Source organism: Triticum dicoccoides, chromosome 4B (assembly GCF_002162155.2).
Source record: "Triticum dicoccoides isolate Atlit2015 ecotype Zavitan chromosome 4B, WEW_v2.0, whole genome shotgun sequence".
Taxonomy (NCBI): Eukaryota; Viridiplantae; Streptophyta; class Magnoliopsida; order Poales; family Poaceae; genus Triticum; species Triticum dicoccoides.
The window spans coordinates 475,209,707-475,231,973 of NC_041387.1; positions in this window are offsets into that span (position 1 = coordinate 475,209,707).

Sequence of the window (22,267 nt, forward strand, 5' to 3'; positions counted from 1 at the left end):
TCATATTACTAAAGAACTCCCACTTAGATAGACATCCCTCTAGTCATCTAAATGATCACGTGATCCAAATCAACTAAACCATGTCCGATCATCACGTGAGATGGAGTAGTTTTCAATGTCGAACATCTCTATGTTGATCATATCTTCTATATGATTCACGTTCGACCTTTCAGTCTCAGTGTTCCGAGGCCATATCTGCATATGCTAGGCTCGTCAAGTTAAACCCGAGTATTCTGCGTGTGCAAAACTGGCTTGCACCTGTTGTATGTGAACATAGAGCTAATCACACTAGATCATCACGTGGTGTCTCGGCACGATGAACTTTAGCAACGGTGCATACTCAGGAGAACACTTATACCTTGAAATTTAGTGAGGGATCATCTTATAATGCTATCGCCGTACTAAGAAAAATAAGATGCATAAAAGATAAACATCACATGCAATCAAAATATGTGACATGATATGGCCATCATCGTCTTGTGCCTTTGATCACCATCTCCAAAACACCATCATGATCTCCATTGCCACCGGCTTGACACCTTGATCTCCATCGTAGCATCTTTGTCGTCTCGCCAACTATTGCTTCTATGACTATCACTACCGTTTAGTGATAAAGTAAAGCAATTACATGGCGATTGCATTTCATACAATAAATCGACAACCATATGGCTCCTGCCAGTTGCCGATAATTCTGTTACAAAACATGATCATCTCATACAAAAATTTATATCACATCGTGTCTTGACCATATCACAATACAACAAGCCCTGCAAAAATAAGTTAGACATCCTCTACTTTGTTGTTGCAAGTTTAACGTGGCTGCTACGGGCTTCTAGCAAGAATCGTTCTTACCTACGCATCAAAACCACAATTATTTTTCATCAAGTGTGATGTTTTAACCTTCAACAAGGACCAGTCGTAGTCAAACTCGATTAAACTAAAGTTGGAGAAACAGACAGCCGCCAGCCACCTATGTGCAAAGCACATCGGCAGAACCAGTCTCAAGAACGCGGTCATGTAATGTAAGTCCGGGCCGCTTCATCTAACAATACCGCCGAATCAAAGTAAGACATTGGTGGTAAGCAGTATGACTATTATCACCCACAACTATTTGTGTTCTACTCGTGCATATCATCTACGCATAGACCTGGCTCGGATGCCACTGTTGGGGAACGTAGCATGCAATTTCAAAAAAATTCCTACGATCACGCAAGATCTATCTAGGAAATGCGTAGCAATGAGAGGGGAGAGTGTGCCCACGTACCCTCATGGAACGAAAGCGGAAGCGGTTAGTAACGCGGTTGATGTAGTCGAACGTCTTCACGATCCAACCAATCCAAGTATCGAACGTACGACACCTCCGTGTTCAGCATACGTTCAGCTTGATGACATCCCTCGAACTCTTGATCCAGTAGAGGGTCGAGGGAGAGTTCCGTCAGCACGACGGCATGGGGACGGTGTTGATGATGTGATCCGCACAGGGCTTCGCCTAAGCACTATGACGCTATGACCGGAGCAGTAAACTGTGGTGGGGGGCACCGCACACGGCAAAGAGAACAATTGATGTGCTTTGGGGTGCCCCCTGCCCCCATATATAAAGGAGGAGAGGAGGAGGCTGGCCGGCCTCTGTAGGGCATGCCAAGAGAGAGGAGTCCTACTAAGACTCCAAGTCCTAGTAGGATTCCCTTTGGTGGAAGGGGGAAGAAGGAAGGGAGAGGGAGAGGGGGAGGGAAAGGGGGGCTGCGCCCCCTCCCTGGTCCTATTCAGACTCCGCATGGGGGGGCGCCACCCCCTTGTGGGCTGTCCTCTCTCTCCCCTATGGCCCATTGCTTCCCCGGGGGTTTCGGTAATCCCTCTGGCACTCTATTTTTACCCGGTACCTCTTGAAACTCTTCTGGTGTCCGAATAACATCGTCCAATATATCATTCTTTATGTCTCGACCATTTGAGACTCCTCGTCATGTCCGTGATCTCATCCGGGACTCCGAACAAACTTCGGTCATCAAAAACACATAACTCATAATACAAATCGTCATCGAACGTTAAGCGTTTTGACCCTACGGGTTCGAGATCTATGTAGACATGATCGAGACACATCTCCGATCAATAACCAATAGCGGAACCTAGATGCTCATATTGGCTCCCACATATTCTAGGAAGATATTTATCGGTAAAACCGCACAACAACATACGTTGTTCCCTTTGTCATCGGTATGTTAGTGGACCGAGATTCGATCGTCGGTATCATCATACCTACTTCTATCTCGTTACCGGCAAGTCTCTTTACTCGTTCCTTAATGCTTCATCTTGCAACTAACTCATTATTCACATTGCTTGCAAGGCTTATAGTGATGATCATTACCGAGAGGGCACAGAGATACCTCTCCGATACACAGAGTGACAGGTCCTAATCTCGATCTATGCCAACCCAACAAACACCTTTGGAGACACCTGTAGAGCATCTTTATAATCACCTGGTTACGGTGTGACGTTTGATAGCATACAAGGTCTTCCTCCGGTATTCGGGAGTTGCATAATTTCATAGTCAGAGGGACATGCATAAGTCATGAAGAAAGCAATAGCAATAAAACTTAACGATCATTATGCCAAGCTAATGGATGGGTCTTGTCCATCAGATCATTCTGTAATGATGTAATCCCATTCATCAAATGACAACACATGTCTATGGCCAGGAAACATAACCATCTTTGATTGACGAGCTAGTCAAGTAGAGACATACTAGGGACACTATGTCTTGTCTAGGTATTCACACATGTACTAAGTTTTCGGTTAATACGATTCTAGCATGAATAATAAACATTTATCATGATATAAGGAAATATAAATAAGAACTTTATTATTGCCTCTAGAGCATATTTCCTTCACCTCGAGCTCTTGATCCAGCAGAGGGTCGAAGGAGTAGATGAGTTTCGTCAGCACGATGGCGTGGTGACGGTGATAGTGATGTGATCCACACAGGGCTTCGCGTAAGCACCATGAGAATATGACTGGAGGCGTAAACTGTGGAGGGGGCGCCGCACACGGCTTAGAGCAATTGGTGTGTCTTCTAGGGGTGCCCCTGTATATAAAGGAGGGAGGGAGAGGAGGCCGGCTGTAGGCGCGCCCCAAGTGGGAGGAGTCCCACTTGGGCTCCTAGTAGGATTCGCCCCCTTCCTTTTACCGGAGGGGGAAAGGGGGAAGGAGAGGGAGTAGGAGTAGGAAATGGGGGCGCCGCCCCCTTCCCTATTCCAATTCGTATGCCAGACCCTTGTAGGCTGGTTAGCCTCCCTCCTATGGCCCATATCTTTCCCCGGGGGGTTCAAGTAACCCCTCCGGTACTCCGGTATGTACCCGATTCATTCCGGAACCTTTCCGGTGTCCGAATACTACCTTCCAATATATCAATCTTTCCCTCTCAACCATTTTGAGACTCCTCGTCATGTCCGTGATCTCATCCGGGACTCCAAATAACCTTCGGTCACCAAAACACATAACTCATATAATACATATCATCATCGAACGTTAAGCGTGCGGACCCTACGGGATCGAGAACTATGTAGACATGACCAAGACACCTCTCCGGTCAATAACCAATAGCAGAACCTTGATGCTCATATTGGTTCCCACATATTCTACGAAAATCTTTATCGGTCGAACCTCTGTGTCAACATACGTTACTCCCTTTGTCATCAGTATGTTACTTGCCAGAGATTCGATCGTCATTATCTTCATACCTAGTTCAATCTCGTTACCGGCAATTCTCTTTACTCGTTCTGTAATACATCATCCCAAAACTAACTCATTAGTCACATTGCTGCAATGCTTCATATGATGTGCATTACCGAGAGGGCCCAGAGATACCTCTCCAATACTCGGAGTGACAAATCCTAATCTCGATCTATGCCAACCCAACAAACACCTTTGGAGATACCTGTAGAGCATCTTTATAATCACCTAGTTATGTTGTGACATTTGATAGCACACAAGGCATTCCTCCGGTGTCTGGGAGTTGCATAATCTCATAGTCAGAGGAATATGTGTTTGACATGAAGAAGGTAGTAGCAATAAAACTGAACGATCATTATGCTAAGCTAACGGATGGGTCTTGTCCATCATATCATTTCCTAATGATGTGATACCGTTCATCAAATGACAACACATGTCCATGGCTAGGAAACTTAACCATCTTTGATCAATGAGCTAGTCAAGTAGAGGCATACCAGGGACACGGTGTTTTGTCTATGTATTGACACATGTATCAAGTTTGCGGTGAATACAATTCTAGCATGAATAATGAACATTTATCATGAATAAGGAAATATAAAATAACAACTTTCTTATTGCCTCTAGGACATATTTCCTTCAGTCTCCCACTTGCGCTAGAGTTAATAATCTAGATTACATTGTACTGAATCTAACACCCACGGAGTCTTGATGCTGATCATGTTTTGCTCGTGGAAGAGGCTTAGTCAACACGTCAGTCGCATTCAAATCCGTATATATTTTGCAAATCTATATGTCTCCTTCCTTGACCAAATCTCAAATGGAGTTGAGGCGTCTCTTGATGTGTTTGGTCTTTTTTGTGAAATCTGGATTCCTTCGCCAAGGCAATTGCTCTAGTATTGTCACAAAAGATTTTCATTGGACCCGATGCACCATGTATTACACCTAGATCGGATATGAACTCCTTCATCCAGACTCCTTCGTTTGCTGCTTCAGAAGCAGCTATGTACTCCGCTTCACACGTAGATCCTGCCACGACACTCTTCTTGGAACTGCACCAACTGACAGCTCCACCCTTTAATAATAATACGTATCTGGTTTGTGAGTTAGAGTCATCCGTATCAGTGTCAAAGCCAGCATTGATGAACGACTTACGACAAGCTTTTTGTCACCTCCATAAATGAGAAACATATCCCTAGTCCTTTTCAGGTACTTCAGGATGTTCTTGACCGCTGCCCAGTGATCCACTCATGGATTACTTTGGTACCTCCCTGCTAAACTTATAGCAAGGCACACATCAGGTCTGGTACACAACATAACATATATGATAGAACCTATGGCGAGGCATAGGGAATGACTTTCATTGTCTCTCTATCTTCTGCAGTGGTAGGGCATTGAGTCTGACACAACTTCACACCTTGTAACACAGGCAAGAACCCTTTCTTTGACTGATCCATTTGGAACTTCTTCAAAACTTTATCAAGGTATGTGCTTTGTGAAAGTCCTATCAAGCATCTTGATCTATCTCTATAGATCTTGATGCCCAATATATAAGCAGCTTCACCAAGGTCTTTTATTGAAAAACTTTTATTCAATTATCCTTTTATGCTATTTAGAAATTCTACATAATTTCCAATCAACAATATGTCATCCACATATAATATTAGAAATGCTATAGAGCTCCCACTCACTTTCTTGTAAATACAGGCTTCTCCAAAAGTCAGTATAAAACCATATGCTTTGATCACCTCATCAAAGTGTATATTCCAACAACGAGATGCTTGCACCAATACATAAATGGATCGCTGGAGCTTGCACACTTTGTTAGCACCTCTAGGATCAACAAAACCATCTGGTTGTATCATATACAACTATTCTTTAAGAAATCCATTAAGGAATGCAGTTTTGACATCCATTTGCCAGATTTCATAATCATAAAATGCGGAAATTGCTAGCATGATTCAGACAGACTTAAGCATCGCTACGAGTGAGAAAGTCTCATCATAGTCAACTCCTTGAACTTGTCGAAAACCTTTTGCGACAAGTCGAGCTTTATAAATAGTAACATTACCATCATCGTCAGTCTTCTTCTTGGAGATCCATTTATTCTCTATGGGTCGTCGTTCATCGGGCAAATCCACCAAAGTTCATATTTTGTTCTCATACATGGATCATATCTCAGATTTCATGGCCTCAAGCCATTTATCAGAATCTGGGCTCATCATAGCTTCTTCATAGTTCATAGCTCCATCATGGTCAAGTAACATGACTTCCAGAACAGGATTATCGTACCACTCTGGTGCGGATCATGCTCTGGTTGACCTATGAGGTTCTGTAGCAACTTGATCTGAAGTTTCATGATCATTATCATTAGCTTCCTGTCTAGTTGGTGTAGGCATCACGGGAATGTATTTCTCGGATGAGATACTTTCCAAATTGAGAGCAGGTACAACTACCTCATCAAGTTCTACTTTCCTCCCACTCACCTCTATCAGGAGAAACTCATTCTCTAGAAAGGTTCCATTCTTAGCAACAAAGATCTTGCTGTCGGATCTGTGGTAGAAGGTGTACCCAATTGTTTCCTTAGGGTATCCTATGAAGACACACTTCTCTGATTTGGGTTCGAGCTTATCAGGCTGAGGGATTTTGACATAAGCATCGCATCCCCAAACTTTAAGAAACGACAGCTTAGGTTTGTTGCCAAACCAAAGTTCATACGGTGTCGTCTCAACGGATTTTGACGGTGCCCTGTTTAACGTGAATGTAGTTGTCTCTAATGCATAACCCCAAACGATAGTGGTAAATCATTAAGAGACATCGTAGATCGCACCATATCTATTAAAGTGCGGTTACAACGTTCAGACACACCATTACGTTGTGGTGTTCCAGGTGGTGTGAGCTGTGAAACTATTCCACATTGTTTTAAATGAAGTCCAAACTCGTAACTCAAATATTCACCTCCACGATCAGATCGTAGAAACTTTATTTTCTTGTTACGATGATTCTCCACTTCACTCTGAAATTCTTTGAACTTTTCAAATGTTTCACACTTGTGTTTCATTAAGTAGATATACCTATATCTGCTCAAATCATCTGCAAAGGTCCGAAAATAATGATACCCGCCATGAGCCTCAACACTCATTGGACTGCATACATCGGTATGTATTATTTCCAATAAGTCATTGGGTCGTTCCCTTGTTTCGGAGAACGGAGTTTTAGTCATCTTGCCCATGAGGCACGGTTCGCAAGTAACAAATGATTCATAATCAAGTGATTTCAAAAGTCCATCTTTATGGAGTTTCTTCATGCGCTTTACACTGATATGACCCAAACGGCAGTGCCACAAATAAGTTGCACTATCATTATCCACTTTGCATCTTTTGGCATCAATATTACAAAAATGTGTATCACTACGATCGAGTTTCAATAGAAATAAACCACTCTCCAAGGGTGCATGACAATAAAGATATTACTAGTATAAATAGAATAACCATTATTCTCTTATTTAAATGAATAACCGTATCGCACTAACCAAGATCCAGATATAATATCCATGCTCAACGCTGGTACCAAATAACAATTATTCAGTTCTAAAACTAATCCCAAAGGTAGACGTAGAGGTAGCGTGTCGACGACGATCACATCGACCTTGGAACCATTCCTGATGCTTATCGTCACCTCATCCTTAGCCATTCTTCGTTTAATCTGTAGTCCCTGCTTCGAGTTACAAATATGAGCAACAGAACCGGTATCAAATACCCACGCACTACTACGAGAATTAGTAAGGTACACATCAATAACATGTTGGGGAACGTAGTAATAATTCAAAAAAAATCCTACATGTAACCAAGATCAATCTAGGAGATGTTGGAAATATGCCCTAGAGGCAATAATAAAATGATTATTATTATATTTCCTTATTCATGGTAATTGTCTATTGTTCATGCTATAATTGTATTAACCGGAAATAGTGATACATGTGTGAACACGCAGACCATAACATGTCCCTAGTGAGCCTCTAGTTGACTAGCTCGTTGATCAACGGATGGTCATGGTTTCCTGACTATGGACATTGGATGTCATTGATAACGAGATCACATCATTAGGAGAATGATGTGATGGACAAGACCCAATCCTAAGCATAGCACAAGATCGTGTAGTTCGTTTGCTAAAGCTTTTCTAATGTCAAGTATCAGTTCCTTAGACCATGAGATTGTGTAATTCGCGCATACCGTAGGAGTGCTTTGGGTGTGCCAAATGTCACAACGTAACTGGGTGACTATAAAGGTGCACTACAGGTATCTCTGAAAGTGTTTGTTGGGTTGGCACGAAATGAGATTGGAATTTGTCACTCCGTATGATGGAGAGGTATCTCTGGGCCCACTCGGTAATGCATCATCATAATGAGCTCAATGTGACTAAGTGGTTAGTCATGGGATCATGCATTATGTAACGAGTAAAGTGACTTGCCAGTAACGAGATTGAACGAGGTATTGCGATACCGATGATCGAATCTCGGGCAAGTAACGTACCGTTTGACAAAGGGAATTGCATACGGGATTACTTGAATCCTCGACATCGTGGTTCATCCGATGAGATCATCGTGGAACATGTGGGAGCCAACATGGGTATCCAGATCCCGCTATTGGTTATTGGCCGGAGAGCTGTCTCGGTCATGTCTACGTGATTCCCGAACCCGTAGGGTCTACACACTTAAGGTTTGATGACGCTAGGGTTATTAGGAAGAATTGTATGTGATTACCGAATGTTGTACGGAGTCTCGCATGAGATCCCGGACGTCATGAGGAGTTCCGGAATGGTCCGGAGGTGAAGATTTATATATGGGAAGTCGTTATATGGTCACCGGAAAAGTTCGGGGGCATACCGGTATTATACCGGGGCCACCGGAATGGTTCCGGGGGTCCACCGGGAGGGGCCACCTCTCTCGGAGGGACTCGTGGGCCGTAGTGAAGGGAACCAGCCCTTGGAGGGCTGGGCGCATCCCCCCCTTGGGCCCATGCGCCTAGGGTTGGGGGGGGGGGAAACCCTAAAGGGGGCGCCCCCTTGCTTGGGGGGCAAGCCCCCTCCCCTTGGTCGCCGCCCCCCTCTAGATCTCATCTAGAGGGGGCCGGCCCCCTTCCCCCTTATCCGATAAATAGAGGGGTGAGGGGAGGGCTGCAGAACCACATCCAAGGCGCAGCCCCTCCCCTCCCCAACACCTCTCCTCCTCCGTAAGAGCTTGGCGAAGCCCTGCCGGAGTACTGCCTCTCCATCACCACCACGTCGTCGTGCTGCTGTTGGAGCCCTCTTCCTCAACCCCTCCCTCCTCCTTGCTGGATCAAGGCGTGGGAGACGTCACTGGGCTGCACGTGTGTTGAACGCGGAGGTGTCGTTGTTCGGCGCTAAGATCGGAATCCACCGCGATCTGAATCGCTTCGAGTACGACTCTGATACTTCTCCAACGTATCTATAATTTTTTTATTGTTCCATGCTATTATATTACCCCTTTTGGATGTTTATGGGCTTTATTCTACACATTTATATCATTTTTGGGACTAACCTACTAACCGGAGGCCCAGCCCATATTGCTGTTTTTTGCCTATATCAGTATTTCGAAGAAAAGGAATATCAAACGGAGTCCAAACGGAATGAAACCTTCGTGAGCGTTATTTTTGGAACAAATCTGATCCGGAGAGCCTGGAGTGCAAGTCAAGAAAGCTCCGAGGGCCTCACGAGATAGGAGGGCGCCCCCCCATGTAGGGTGCCCCCCTGTCTCGTGGGCCCCTCGGGCGTCCACCGACGTACTTCTTCCTCCTATATATATCCACGGACCCCGAAAACATCCAGGAACACCACGAAACACAATTTCCACCGCCGTAACCTTCTGTATCCGCGAGATCCCATCTTGGAGCCTTTGCCGGCACTCTAACGGAGGGGGAATCGATCACGGAGGGCTTCTACATCAACACCATAGCCTCTCTGATGAGTTGTGAGTAGTTTACCACAGACCTACGAGTCCATAGTTATTAGCTAGATGGCTTCTTCTCTCTTTTTGGATCTCAATACAATGTTCTCCCCCTCTCTTGTGGAGATCTATTCGATGTAATCTCTTTTTGCGGTGTGTTTGTCGAGATCCGATGAATTGTGGGTTTATGATCAAGTTTACCTATGAATAATATTGGAATCTTCTCTGAATTCTTTTATGTATGATTGAGTTATCTTTGCAAGTCACTTTGAATTATCAGTTTGGTTTGGCCTACTAGATTGATCTTTCTTGCCATGGGAGAAGTGTAGCTTTGGGTTCAATCTTGCGGTGATCTTACCCAGTGACAGAAAGGGTTGCAAGACATGTATTGTATTGTTGCCATCGAGGATAACAAGATGGGGTTTATATCAAATTGCATGTGTTTATCCCTCTACATCATGTCATCTTGCTTAAGGCGTTACTCTGTTCTTATGAACTTAATACTCTAGATGCAGGCAGGAGTCAGTCGATGTGTGGAGTAATAGTAGTAGATGCAGGCAGGAGTCGGTCTACTTGTTATGGACGTGATGCCTATATACATGATCATGCCTAGATAATCTCATAACTATGCGCTTTTCTATCAATTGCTCGATAGTAGTTTGTTCACCCACCGTAATACTTATGCTATCTCGAGAGAAGCCTCTAGTGAAACCTATGGCCACCGGGTCTATCTCTTATCGTATTTTCTTTCAATTTACTTTTATTTGCATCTTTATTTTCTGCATCTATATTATAAAATACCAAAAATATATTTATCTTATCATACTATCTCTATCAGATCTCACTTTCGTAAGTGACCGTGAAGGGATTGACAACCCCTTTATTGCGTTGGTTGTGAGTTCTCAGTTTGTTTGTGTAGGTGCGTGGTACTTTTGTGGAGCCTCCTACTGGATTGATGCCTTGGTTCTCAAAACTGAGGGAAATACTTACGCTACACTTTGCTGCATCACCCTCTCCTCTTCGGGGAAAACCAACGTAGCTCAAGACGTAGCAAGAAGGATTTCTGGCGCCGTTGCCGGGGAGGTCTTCACTCAAGTCAAGACATACCAAGTACCCATCATAAACTCATCTCCCTCGCATTTACATTTTTTGCCTCTCGTTTTCCTCTCCCCCACTTCACCCTTGCCGTTTTATTCGCCCTCTCTTTCCCAATCCCCTTCTCTCTTTTCGCTTGCCTCCTTTTGTGTGCGTGTTTGAACTTATGGTCGTGCCTAAGGGACCTGAACACATTCTCAGAAGGATGGATGAGATTGAATCAAATATTAGAAGCTTTATGAATTTGCAATTTGAGCATAATATTTTCTTTAGAAAAGAGCTTAAGGAACAAAAAAGTTTTTTGGGGTTTATGAACAAAGAGCTTGATGATATGAATAAAGAATTCTATGGTGTTAACGCTCAAATTACCCGGCTTGAAAATGCTATATCCAAAATTTCTGACAAGCAAGCCACCTTAGTCAATAAGATGGCCGCTAAACCAGAAAAATTACATGAAAATAATGATGAGGATCTTAAAGTTATTGATGCGTCTCCGATTAGATCTATGTTCTGCAAGATGAATTTTGATGATTATGGGAGTGATGATGAATCAACTTTGCCTAGAAGGCATCCCAAAAATTCGGAATCTTTAGATCGTGATGTTAAATTTGGTAAAAGAGAGATTTGAGAATTTTCAACTTCTAATATTGAACCTACTATCTCGGATTTTAAGGAATTTGATTATGATAATTGCTCTTTAAAAGGTTGTATTTCCTTGTTGCAATATTCTCCTCATGCTTACAGTCGAAATAAAGCTTTTACCAAACATATAATTGATGCCTTGTTGCAATATTATGATGAAAAACTGAATTTGGAAGTTTCTATACCTGGAAAACTTAATGGTGAGTGGGAACCTACTATAAAGATTAGAATTAAAAATTATGAGTGTTTTGCTTTGTGTGATTTGGGTGCTAGTGTTTCCACGATTCCGAAAACTTTATGTGATATTCTAGGTTTCCATGATCTTGATGATTGCTCTTTAAATTTGCACCTTGAGGATTCCACCATTAAAAAGCCTATGGTAAGGATGAATGATGTTCTTATTGTTGCAAATAGAAATTTGGTGCCCGTAGATTTTATCGTTCTTGATATAGATTGCAATCTTTCTTGCCCTATTATTCTTGGTAGACATTTCCTTAGAACGATTGGTGTGATTATTGATATGAAAGAAGGGAACATTAGATTCCAATTTCCTTTAAATAAAGGCATGGAGCACTTTCCAAGAAAGAAAGTCAAATTAACTTATGAATCTATCATGCGTGCTACTTATGAATCAAGTGCCAAAGATGGCACTAGTTAGATCTATCCTTGCTTTTATGCCTAGCTAGGGGCGTTAAATGATAGCGCTAGTTGGGAGGCAACCCAATTTTTCTTTATGTTTTTTGTTTTTGCTCCTGTTTAGGAATAAATCTTGCATCTACTCTCTATTTAGATGTGTTTTTATCTTTTAATTAGTGTTTGTGCCAAGTAGAACCTATAGGATAACCTACGATGATAGTTGATTTGATTCTGCTGAAAAACAGAAACTTTGCGCTCACGAGAAAAAATTCAATAAATCACAGAAACGTGATTTTGCATTGATTCTTTTTTCCTCTGATAAATAGACAAATTTTCCAGTACGTCCTATTTTGGTAGAAGTTTTAGAGTTCCGGAAGTTTGTGTTAGTTACAGATTTCTACAGACTGTTCTGTTTTTGACAGATTCTGTTTTTCGTGTGTTGTTTACTTATTTCAATGCATCTATGGCTAATAAATTAGTTTATAAACCATAAGGAAGTTGGAATACAGTAGGTTTAACACAAAAATAAATAAATAATGAGTTCATTGTAGTACCTTATGTGGTGGTTTTGTTTTCTTTCACTAACGGATCTTATAAGATTTCCTGTTGAGTTTTGTTTTGTGAAGTTTTCAAGTTTTGGGTAAAGCGTTTATGGACTATGGAATAAAGGGTGGCAAGAGCCTAAGCTCCCATGGCACCCCAAGATATTTAAGAGTAGCCAAAAGCCTAAGCTTGGGGATGCCCTGGGAAGGCATCCCCTCTTCTGTCTTCGTTCATTGGTAACTTTACTTGGAGCTATATTTTTATTCGCCACATGATATGTGTTTTGCTTAGAGCGTCGTGTATTATATTAGTCTTTGCTTTTTAGTTTACCACAATCATACTTGTTGTACACACCTTTTGGGAGAAGCCTATTTGATTAGAATTTGCTAGAATACTCTATGTGCTTCACTTATATCTTTTGAGCTTGATAGTTTTTGCTCTAGCGCTTCACTTATATCTTTTTAGAGCACGATGGTGGTGTCTTAATTTTGAAGAAATTGCTAGTCCCTCATGCTTCACTTATATAATTTTGAGAGTCTTTTAGAACAGCATGGTATTTGATATTGTTACAAAGTTGGTCCTAGAATGATGAGCATCCAAGTTGGGTATAATAAAAACTATCATAGGAAGTGAATTGGATGCTATGATCAACTTGATACTTGATAATTGTTTTGAGATATGGAGGTAGTGATATTAAAGTTATGCTAGTTGGGTGATTATGAATTTAAAGAATGCTTGTGTTGAAGTTTGTGATTCTCGTAGCATGCACGTCTGGTGAACCGCTTTGTGATGAAGTTGGAGCACAATTTTATTTATTGATTGTCTTCCTTATGAGTGGCGGTCGGGGACGAGCGAAAGTCTTTTCCTACCAATCTATCCCCCTAGGAGCATGCGCGTAGTGCTTTGATTTTTGATGACTTCTAAATTTTTGCAACAAGTATATGAGTTCTTTTGTTTAAGTTGAGTCCATGGATTATACGCACCCTTTCACCCTTCCACCATTGCTAGCCTCTCTTGTGCCGCGCAATTTTCGCCGGTACCATACACCCACCATACTCCTTCCTCAAAACAGCCACCATACCTACCTATTATGGCATTTCCATAGCCATTCCGAGATATATTGCCATGCAACTTTCCACCGTTCCGTTCATATGACACACATTACTTTTGTCATATTGCTCTTTGCATGATCATGTAGTTGACATCGTATTTGTGGCAAGGCCACCTTCATAATTTTCATACATATCGCTCTTGAGTCATTGCATATCCCGGTACACCGTCGGAGGCATTCATATAGAGTCATATTTTGTTCTAGCTTTGAGTTGTAAATCCATAAAAGTGTGATGATCTTCATTATTAGAGCATTGTCCTCGTGAGGAAAGGATGATGAAGGCTATGATTCCCCCACAAGTCGGGATGAGACTTCGGACTTTACAAAAAAAGGGGGGAAGAGAAAGGCCAAACAGAAAAAAAAAGAAAAAGGCCAAAGAAAGAAAAAAAAAGAGAAAAATAAAAATGAACAATAAATAAAATGAGAGAAAAAGAGAGAAGGGACAATGCTACTATCTCTTTTTCCACACTTGTGCTTCAAAATAGCACCATGATCTTCATGATAGAGAGTCTCATATGTTGTCACTTTCATATACTAGTGGGAATTTTTCATTATAGAACTTGACTTGTATATTCCAATGATGGGCTTCCTCAAAAGTGCCCTAGGTATTCGTGAGCAAGCGAGTTGGATGCACACCCACTTAGTTTCTTTTGTTGAGCTTTCATATATTTATAGCTCTAGTGCATCTATTGCATGGCAATCCCTACTCACTCACATTGATATCTATTAATGGGCATCTCCATAGTCCGTTGATATGCCTAGTTGATGTGAGACTATCTTCTCCTTTTTGTCTTCTCCACAACCACCATTCTATTCCACATATAGTGCTATGTCCATGGCTCACACTCATGTATTGCGTGAAAGTTGAAAGAGTTTGAGATTATTAAAGTATGAAACAATTGCTTGGCTTGTCATCGGGGTTGTGCATGATTAAATACTTTGTGTGATGAAGATAGAGCAACAGCCAGACTATATGATTTTGTAGGGATAACTTTCTTTAGCCATGTTATTTTGAGAAGACATGATTACCTTGATTAGTATGCTTGAAATATTACTATTTCTTATGTCTTTATGAACTTTTATTTTGTATTCATTTGGATCTGAACATTCATGCCACAATGAAAGAAAATTACATTATGAATTATGCTAGGTAGCATTCCACATCAAAAATTCTCTTTTTATCATTTACCTACTCGAGGACGAGCAGGAATTAAGCTTGGGGATGCTTGATACGTCTCCAATGTATCTATATCTTTTTATTGTTCCATGCTATTATATTACCCCTTTTGGATGTTTATGGGCTTTATTCTACACATTTATATCATTTTTGGGACTAACCTACTAACCGGAGGCCCAACCCATATTGCTGTTTTTTTGCCTATTTCAGTATTTCGAAGAAAAGGAATATCAAACGGAGTCCAAACGGAGTGAAACCTTCGGGAGCGTTATTTTTGGAACAAAACTGATCCGGAGAGCCTGGAGTGCAAGTCAAGAAAGCTCCGAGGGCCTCACGAGATAGGAGGGCGCCCCCCTGTAGGGCGCGCCCCCTGTCTTGTGGGCCCCTCGGGCATCCACCGACGTACTTCTTCCTCCTATATATATCCACGAACCCCGAAAACATCCAGGAGCACCACGAAACACAATTTCCACCGTAGTAACCTTCTGTATCCGCGAGATCCCATCTTGGAGCCTTCGCCGGCACTCTGCCGGAGGGGGAATCGATCACGGAGGGCTTCTACATCAACACCATAGCCTCTCCGATGAGTTGTGAGTAGTTTACCACAGACCTACGAGTCCATATTTATTAGCTAGATGACTTCTTATCTCTTTTTGGATCTCAATACAATGTTCTCCCCCTCTCTTGTGGAGATCTATTTGATGTAATCTCTTTTTGCGGTGTGTTTGTAGAGATCCAATGAATTGTGGGTTTATGATCAAGTTTATCTATGAATAATATTGGAATCTTCTCTGAATTCTTTTATGTATGATTGAGTTATCTTTGCAAGTCTCTTTGAATTATCAGTTTGGTTTGGCCTACTAGATTGATCTTTCTTGCCATGGGAGAAGTGTTTAGCTTTGGGTTCAATCTTGTGGTGATCTTACCCAGTGTCAGAAAGGGTTGCAAGACACGTATTGTATTGTTGCCATCGAGGATAACAAGATGGGGTTTATATCATATTGCATGTGTTTATCCCTCTACATCATGTCATCTTGCTTAAGGCGTTACTCTGTTCTTATGAACTTAATACTCTAGATGCAGGCAGGAGTCGGTCGATGTGTGGAGTAATAGTAGTAGATGCAGGCAGGAGTCGGTCTACTTGTTATGGATGTGATGCCTATATACATGATCATGCCTAGATAATCTCATAACTATGCGCTTTTCTATCAATTGCTCGACAGTAATTTGTTCACCCACCGTAATACTTATGCTGTCTCGAGAGAAGCCTCTAGTGAAACCTATGGCCCCCGGGTCTATCTCTTATCGTATTTTCTTTCAATTTACTTTTATTTGCATCTTTATTTTCTACATCTATATTATAAAATACCAAAAATATATTTATCTTATCATACTATATCTATCAGATCTCACTTTCGTAAGTGACCATGAAGGGATTGACAACCCCTTTATTGCGTTGGTTGCGAGTTCTCAGTTTGTTTGTGTAGGTGAGTGGGTTTTTTTAGGAGCCTCCTACTGGATTGATACCTTGGTTATCAAAAGTGAGGGAAATACTTATGCTACACTTTGCTGCATCACTGTCGGTGTCAGAACCGGCGGATCTCGGGTAGGGGGTCCCAAACTATGCGTCTAGGCGGATGGTAACAGGAGACAAGGGACCCGATGTTTTTACCCAGGTTCGGGCCCTCTCGATGGAGGTAAAACCCTACTCCTGCTTGATTAATATTGATGATATGGGTAATACAAGGGTTGATCTACCACGAGATCAGAGAGGCTAAACCCTAGAAGCTAGCCTATGGTATGATCATTGTTCGTCCTACGGACTAAAACTCTCCGGTTTATATAGACACAAGAGAGGGCTAGGGTTACACAGAGTCGGTTACAATGGGAGGAGATCTTCATCTCGTATCGCCAAGCTTGCCTTCCACGCCAAGGAAAGTCCCATCCGGACACGGGACATAGTCTTCAATCTTGTATCTTCATAGTCCGGGAGTCCGGCCAAAGGTCATAGTCCGGCCATTCGGACACCCCCTAATCCAGGACTCCCTCAGTAGCTCCTGAACCAGGCTTCAATGACGACGAGTCCGGCGCGCAAATTGTCTTCAGCATTGCAAGACGGGTTCTTCCTCCGAATACTTCATAGATGATGTTGAATACCAGGATAGTGTCCGGCTCTGCAAAATAAGTTCCACATGCCACCGTAGATAGAATAATATCTGCACAAATCTAATCTGCTGACGTATTCCGTAGCGTGACGTCACGGCCAGGCCTTTATTCGAATCATTTTACTGTTCCACCTTAACACGTTTAGCGAGATGGTTTCCTTGGCACGTCTTGTCAAAGCAGAGATTGTGTCCCCTTATTCCGGGATTCTCATCAATATGGGTGTGGGAAACCCAACCGTGCCTTTGGTATGACTCCCTAATTGAAAGCGAGTCTCAAACGGTTACGGGGAGGGCTCTTGGTATTCAACTCCTTTATAAAGGGACCAAGGCTCAGCTCCCCTCTTCTTAATCCAATCAAATCCGCCCCTTGCTTCGAGTTCCAACACCCAAAGCTCTAGTTTTAGGCGCTTCAGACCTCCGACGATGTCCGGCCCCGACCTTCAAGGCCGGTGGATGCCTTCCTCTGTTACGGAAGAAGATGTGCGAAAGCTGAGAGATGCCAGGTATCTAACCAGGAAAATCTCGCATAGGCTGCCTGCTCAAGGGCAGGCCATTCCCACTCCCCAGCCCGATGAGAGCGTGGTGTTCGCATCTCACTTCCTTCGGGGGCTAGGATTCCCGATTGATCCCTTCGTGAGGGGGCTTATGTTTTATTACGGGCTGGAGTTCCATGACTTAGCTCCGGAGTCCATCCTCCAAATCTCATCATTCATTGTCGTGTGTGAGGCCTTCCTCCATATCACTCCTCACTTCGGATTGTGGCTAAAAACCTTCAAGGTGGAACCGAAGATGATCGAGGGGCAGCATGCTGAGTGCGGAGGAGCTATAATAAGCAAGCTGGCTGGCGCTCCATGGCCCGAGCGCTCTTTTCAGGAGGAGTTCGGCTTATGGCAACGGGGCTGGTTTTACATCACAGCCCCCAGGGGCACCACATGGGTGGCGCCACCTACTTTTCGCTTAGGTCCCCCACCATGGCTAGCATCATGGGTTAATGAAGGACTTATCTAGGGGCCGCCCAAAGACGTGCCCTTGCTGCAGGACCGCATTCGAGATCTTCTAGAAAGAGATATCAATTTGACCATACTGGCGCAAGTCATGCTGATTCACCGCACACTGCCCTGCAAACGTCGACCTCTCCGCCTGTGGGAATTTAATCCGGAGGGACCGCGAGTCCTCCAACATTTCATGGGTGCGACACCCGTGAAGATGTACAAATTGTTCTTCGGATCACAAGCAAGGTGTCCGGATTTGTCCGAGGACGCAGGTCTGAGCTGCAATCGCCCGGATGCTAAGGTAAGTAGCCCCGTATTTGGACACACCATCCGTATTTTCATCACAAAATTACCCTTAACAGAGTTGTCCTTTGAACAGGAGTGGATAGTGAAGGCAAAGCTTATCAGGTGTCTAGCCCCCCTGCCCGAGAACGCACCGAATCCCATGCTAACCAGGATGCTGGAGGTCGTGCTTTTGGCGGAAGGCGAAGGGGGGAACCAAGGAGCTACTGCCTCCGTGAAGGAGGCTGTTAGGAAGGGAAGAATCGAAAATTCCCCCGACAAGGGAAAGAAAAGGACTGCCTCTGAAGACCCGGAGGTGATGGCCCCAAAACGGGGGAAGAAATCTTTGCCAGAGGGTTCGGCACCGGAGAACGCCCCGGCCGAATCGCCCCCTAAAGGGGACCCGCTCTCTCCCGAGACGTAAGTGAAGGGAGGGGTTCCATAATGAATGACACTCCTATTTTATTTCTGAGGAAAGTGACCGAAACATTACCTTGCAGTTCAGATCTCAACCCTTCTTAGCAGAGCTCATCTTCAGGGGACCTTCGTCCGGAGATGATAGAGAGCGAAACGCCTCCTCTTGTTGCACCGTCTCACGAGGCAGGCGACCCCGAGGTGTCGTCTCGGAGGGTTTTCCCAAGTCCCCGAGGTGGTCAGGCTAGTCCGGCACCCTCTGGTGCATAGTCGGAGGGGCTGAAAGATCTGCTTGGTAGGGTGTCCATCTCAGAAGAACACCGTATGTTGATGAATACGGTGATTGGAAGGGTTTCATCCGCGGAGAGCGGATTGTACGAGGCTGCCAAGAGTTTGCTAACAGGCTTTGAGGTACGTAAAAAGTTGTACCTTTTGGTAGAGCCGCATATTAAATGCACCCTGTATAAATAGTAGCCCCTGAGACTCTGTGTGTCGTCAAGAGTGACGGCGCATAGAGGATCATAACCCTAGGTATAATATGTCGCCTTTTCCATAAAGGTGGCAAGGCGTTCGGTGGCTAGCCGGACTGATGAATCTGCCGAGCTAAAGCGGCAACTTGACGTAGCGGATGCCAACATCGCGCTTGTAAATAAGCGGCTAGACGAGGCACAAGGTATGTACCAAAGACACCTGGTAATAGGAGCTCGATGCTCGGGCCTTATATATATGTGCTTAATGTAGATGGTGCTGCTGCCGTGGATAACCTTCGGGTGGAACTTGCCCGAGCCAAGGAGCAAGCAAGGAGAAGTGATGCGGCTGCCATTAAAGCGGCTGAAGAGCTAAAAGCCGAATAGGCTGCTCACTGCCAGAGCAAAAAGGTGATAGCCGAAATGACCATAAAGTTAAAGGATGCTACCGACCGCTGTGAATTTTTTGAACAAGAAGAAAGGGCGGCTCAGAAGGATTGTGAAAAGATCGCTGCCGAAGCTAAGGATACTCGCTCTGCATTGAGAGCTATGAAGGAGGAGCTGTGTCAAGCCAGAGATATCACGTCTGGAAAGCCCTATATGCTGCGGATGAAGTTCGGAGACCCCAAGTATGCTCCGTTAGACCGGAAGTGGAGTGCGGAAAACACATATCTGGATTTGGCAGCTAGTGCGGCAGATGCGACCGAACACTTCCGCGGCCGAGGTGACCATGGATTGGAAGAGCTTTTCTGGTCGCAGTTCCACAATCCAGAATGCCCACTTTCGGTATCCGACCGTTTGGCGGCCTGGGCGGAGCTGAACAGGTTATCCGGACTCGCCATGAGGTATGTTGCGAGTCGTCTGTGGCCGGAGAAGCCAGAGCCGAAGAGTTATTTTGGCTTGGTGCAGCAGTTCCTTGGTTCGGTGCCGCATGCTGATGCAATGAAGAGGTCGGCGTGCATAGAGGGCGCACAGATGGCTCTTGCCCGTGTCAAAACATACTGGGCGGATATGAAGGCCAGTGTTGTTGCATCCCGGGATTCGGACGAAAGCCGAGTACCTGCCAAGCACTATTTTGAGGAAGTTCTCCATGGCGCTCATTTAATAGAGTCGCAGTGCTCGAAGGATGTTGTGTTCGAATAGCTTGTACTATTTGTAAAAACAAATATATTAATGGAAGATAAAAGCTTTTTATACTTGTGCTTGAAAGAATTATGATGCCTCCTGTGCGGCCGTTTAATGTATATATTTGTATATAACCTGAAAGATGGCAGTCATTGGCTTCAGCCCCCACGCATAGAATGCGGGGGTGTTCGCAAAAAGGCGCCTTTTCACACTTAATCCAACGTCTTGGTCCTATAAAGGAGGTGGTGGCGCGGCGAACTAGGCAACCGGACTATAATGCTTTATCACTTTCACTTAGCCATAGGAGTTTGACAGTGGGGCTACTGAATAGCCCCTAGGGGCACCGCGCTCACCCGGATACGGGGCGCGAGTGTGCCTGACCGGGAAGCGGCCCTTCGTTAATGCGGAGGAATCCTAAAGATTCCGAAAGTCATCGAGTGGTTGACCAGTCTCTCGCTATATCATGACAGTTAGTTTTCGGCTTTCTCTACAGAGGAGCTCGCCTGGCCGAACCAGGGCACAATCGTAGTAGTTCTCCTGGTGCCGCGTTAGCCGATATAATGGAACGTAAGGCAGCAAAACACAGGAGCCGGGCAAACCCAACATTTGACCAAAGACATGATTCGGAGCTGATGCATATAGGGCCAAACTCGCGACGCCGAACACTCCCTAAGGTATTCGGTCTTTATGAGGACGGGCCGAAATAGAGCCCTTGGTAAAAAAGCCCCTGGTTTCCAGGTACGCGCAAAAATTCTGGCGTGGCCACATGCCAAGACGCCAGCCTCCTCCTCGGTTATAGCAAAAACCGGGGGATGTTGTCAACAGGAGACAGTAAAAAATGTTTACGCAGGGTCTTAATCTGCAAAGAATCCTTGAAACGGGTCCCTGCTGCACGTCTGCGCATGTGTCTCCGTTGTGCCGTATCCTGGACGGGCATAGCACGATGTTCGTCTGCGAAAGAGAGGAACTTAGTAAAAAATAAGCGTGCGAGAAATCTATATTAAAATAAACAAAATATAGTTGGAGCAAGAATTGAGCCGTATTGTCTCTGGGCGTGAACACGCGGAGCCCCTTGTATGGGGTTATGCGGCTATTAAGCATATGTACATTTGCACCGGACTCGTCGAGCCGTGTCCGGGATAGTAGGGATGGATTAGTGGGCGGCCGTCTAGGCGGCCGCACCTTTGCCCGTACTTTGGGGGTCAATTTATATTCCCCTGTAATGAAATGATGCCTCGTGGACCGGGCATTTTTAGTGTAAGGGATGCATAATGCGGTATTGCGTTAAAGCGGGCAAAAGCTTCACATCCCAGTAGCGCTTGATAGCGACTTACGAATGGGGCGATGTGGAATGTTAGCTTTTCGCTTCGGAAGTTGTCGGGTGAGCCGAACATGACTTCTAACGAAAGGGAACCCATACTTTGGGTATCTGGACCCGGCGTGACTCCTTGAAAGGAAGTGTTGCCATGGCGGATTATAGCTGGGTTTACCCCGAGTTTGCGGATTGTGTCCTGATATAAGAGGTTCAAGTCACTACCGCTGTCCATAAGGAATTTTGTAAATTGGAGTCCGTTAATAATCGGATTCACGACCAAGGCAGTCCAGCCTGCGTTCCGGGCTCCTTTGGAGTAATCCTGATGATCGAAGGTGATTGGTTGTAACAACCAGTGGTGGTGCTCCTCTGGGGCTGGCCGTACGGCGCGTGTCTTCATAAGTGTCGTTCTGTTTTTCCCTTTTGTCATCTGAAGTGAATTTACTGTCCTGACTTCTTGTGGGAACTTCTTTTGTTCTCCTGTGTTCTGCGTGTGGGGTGCATCGTCATCCTCGCTTGGTGTGTCGAGCCCCTTGTGTTCGGCGTTGAGTTTGCCGAATTGCTTGAAGACCCAACAATCTCTGTGGTATGGTTTGCAGGTCTCCTAGGAGTGCTGTG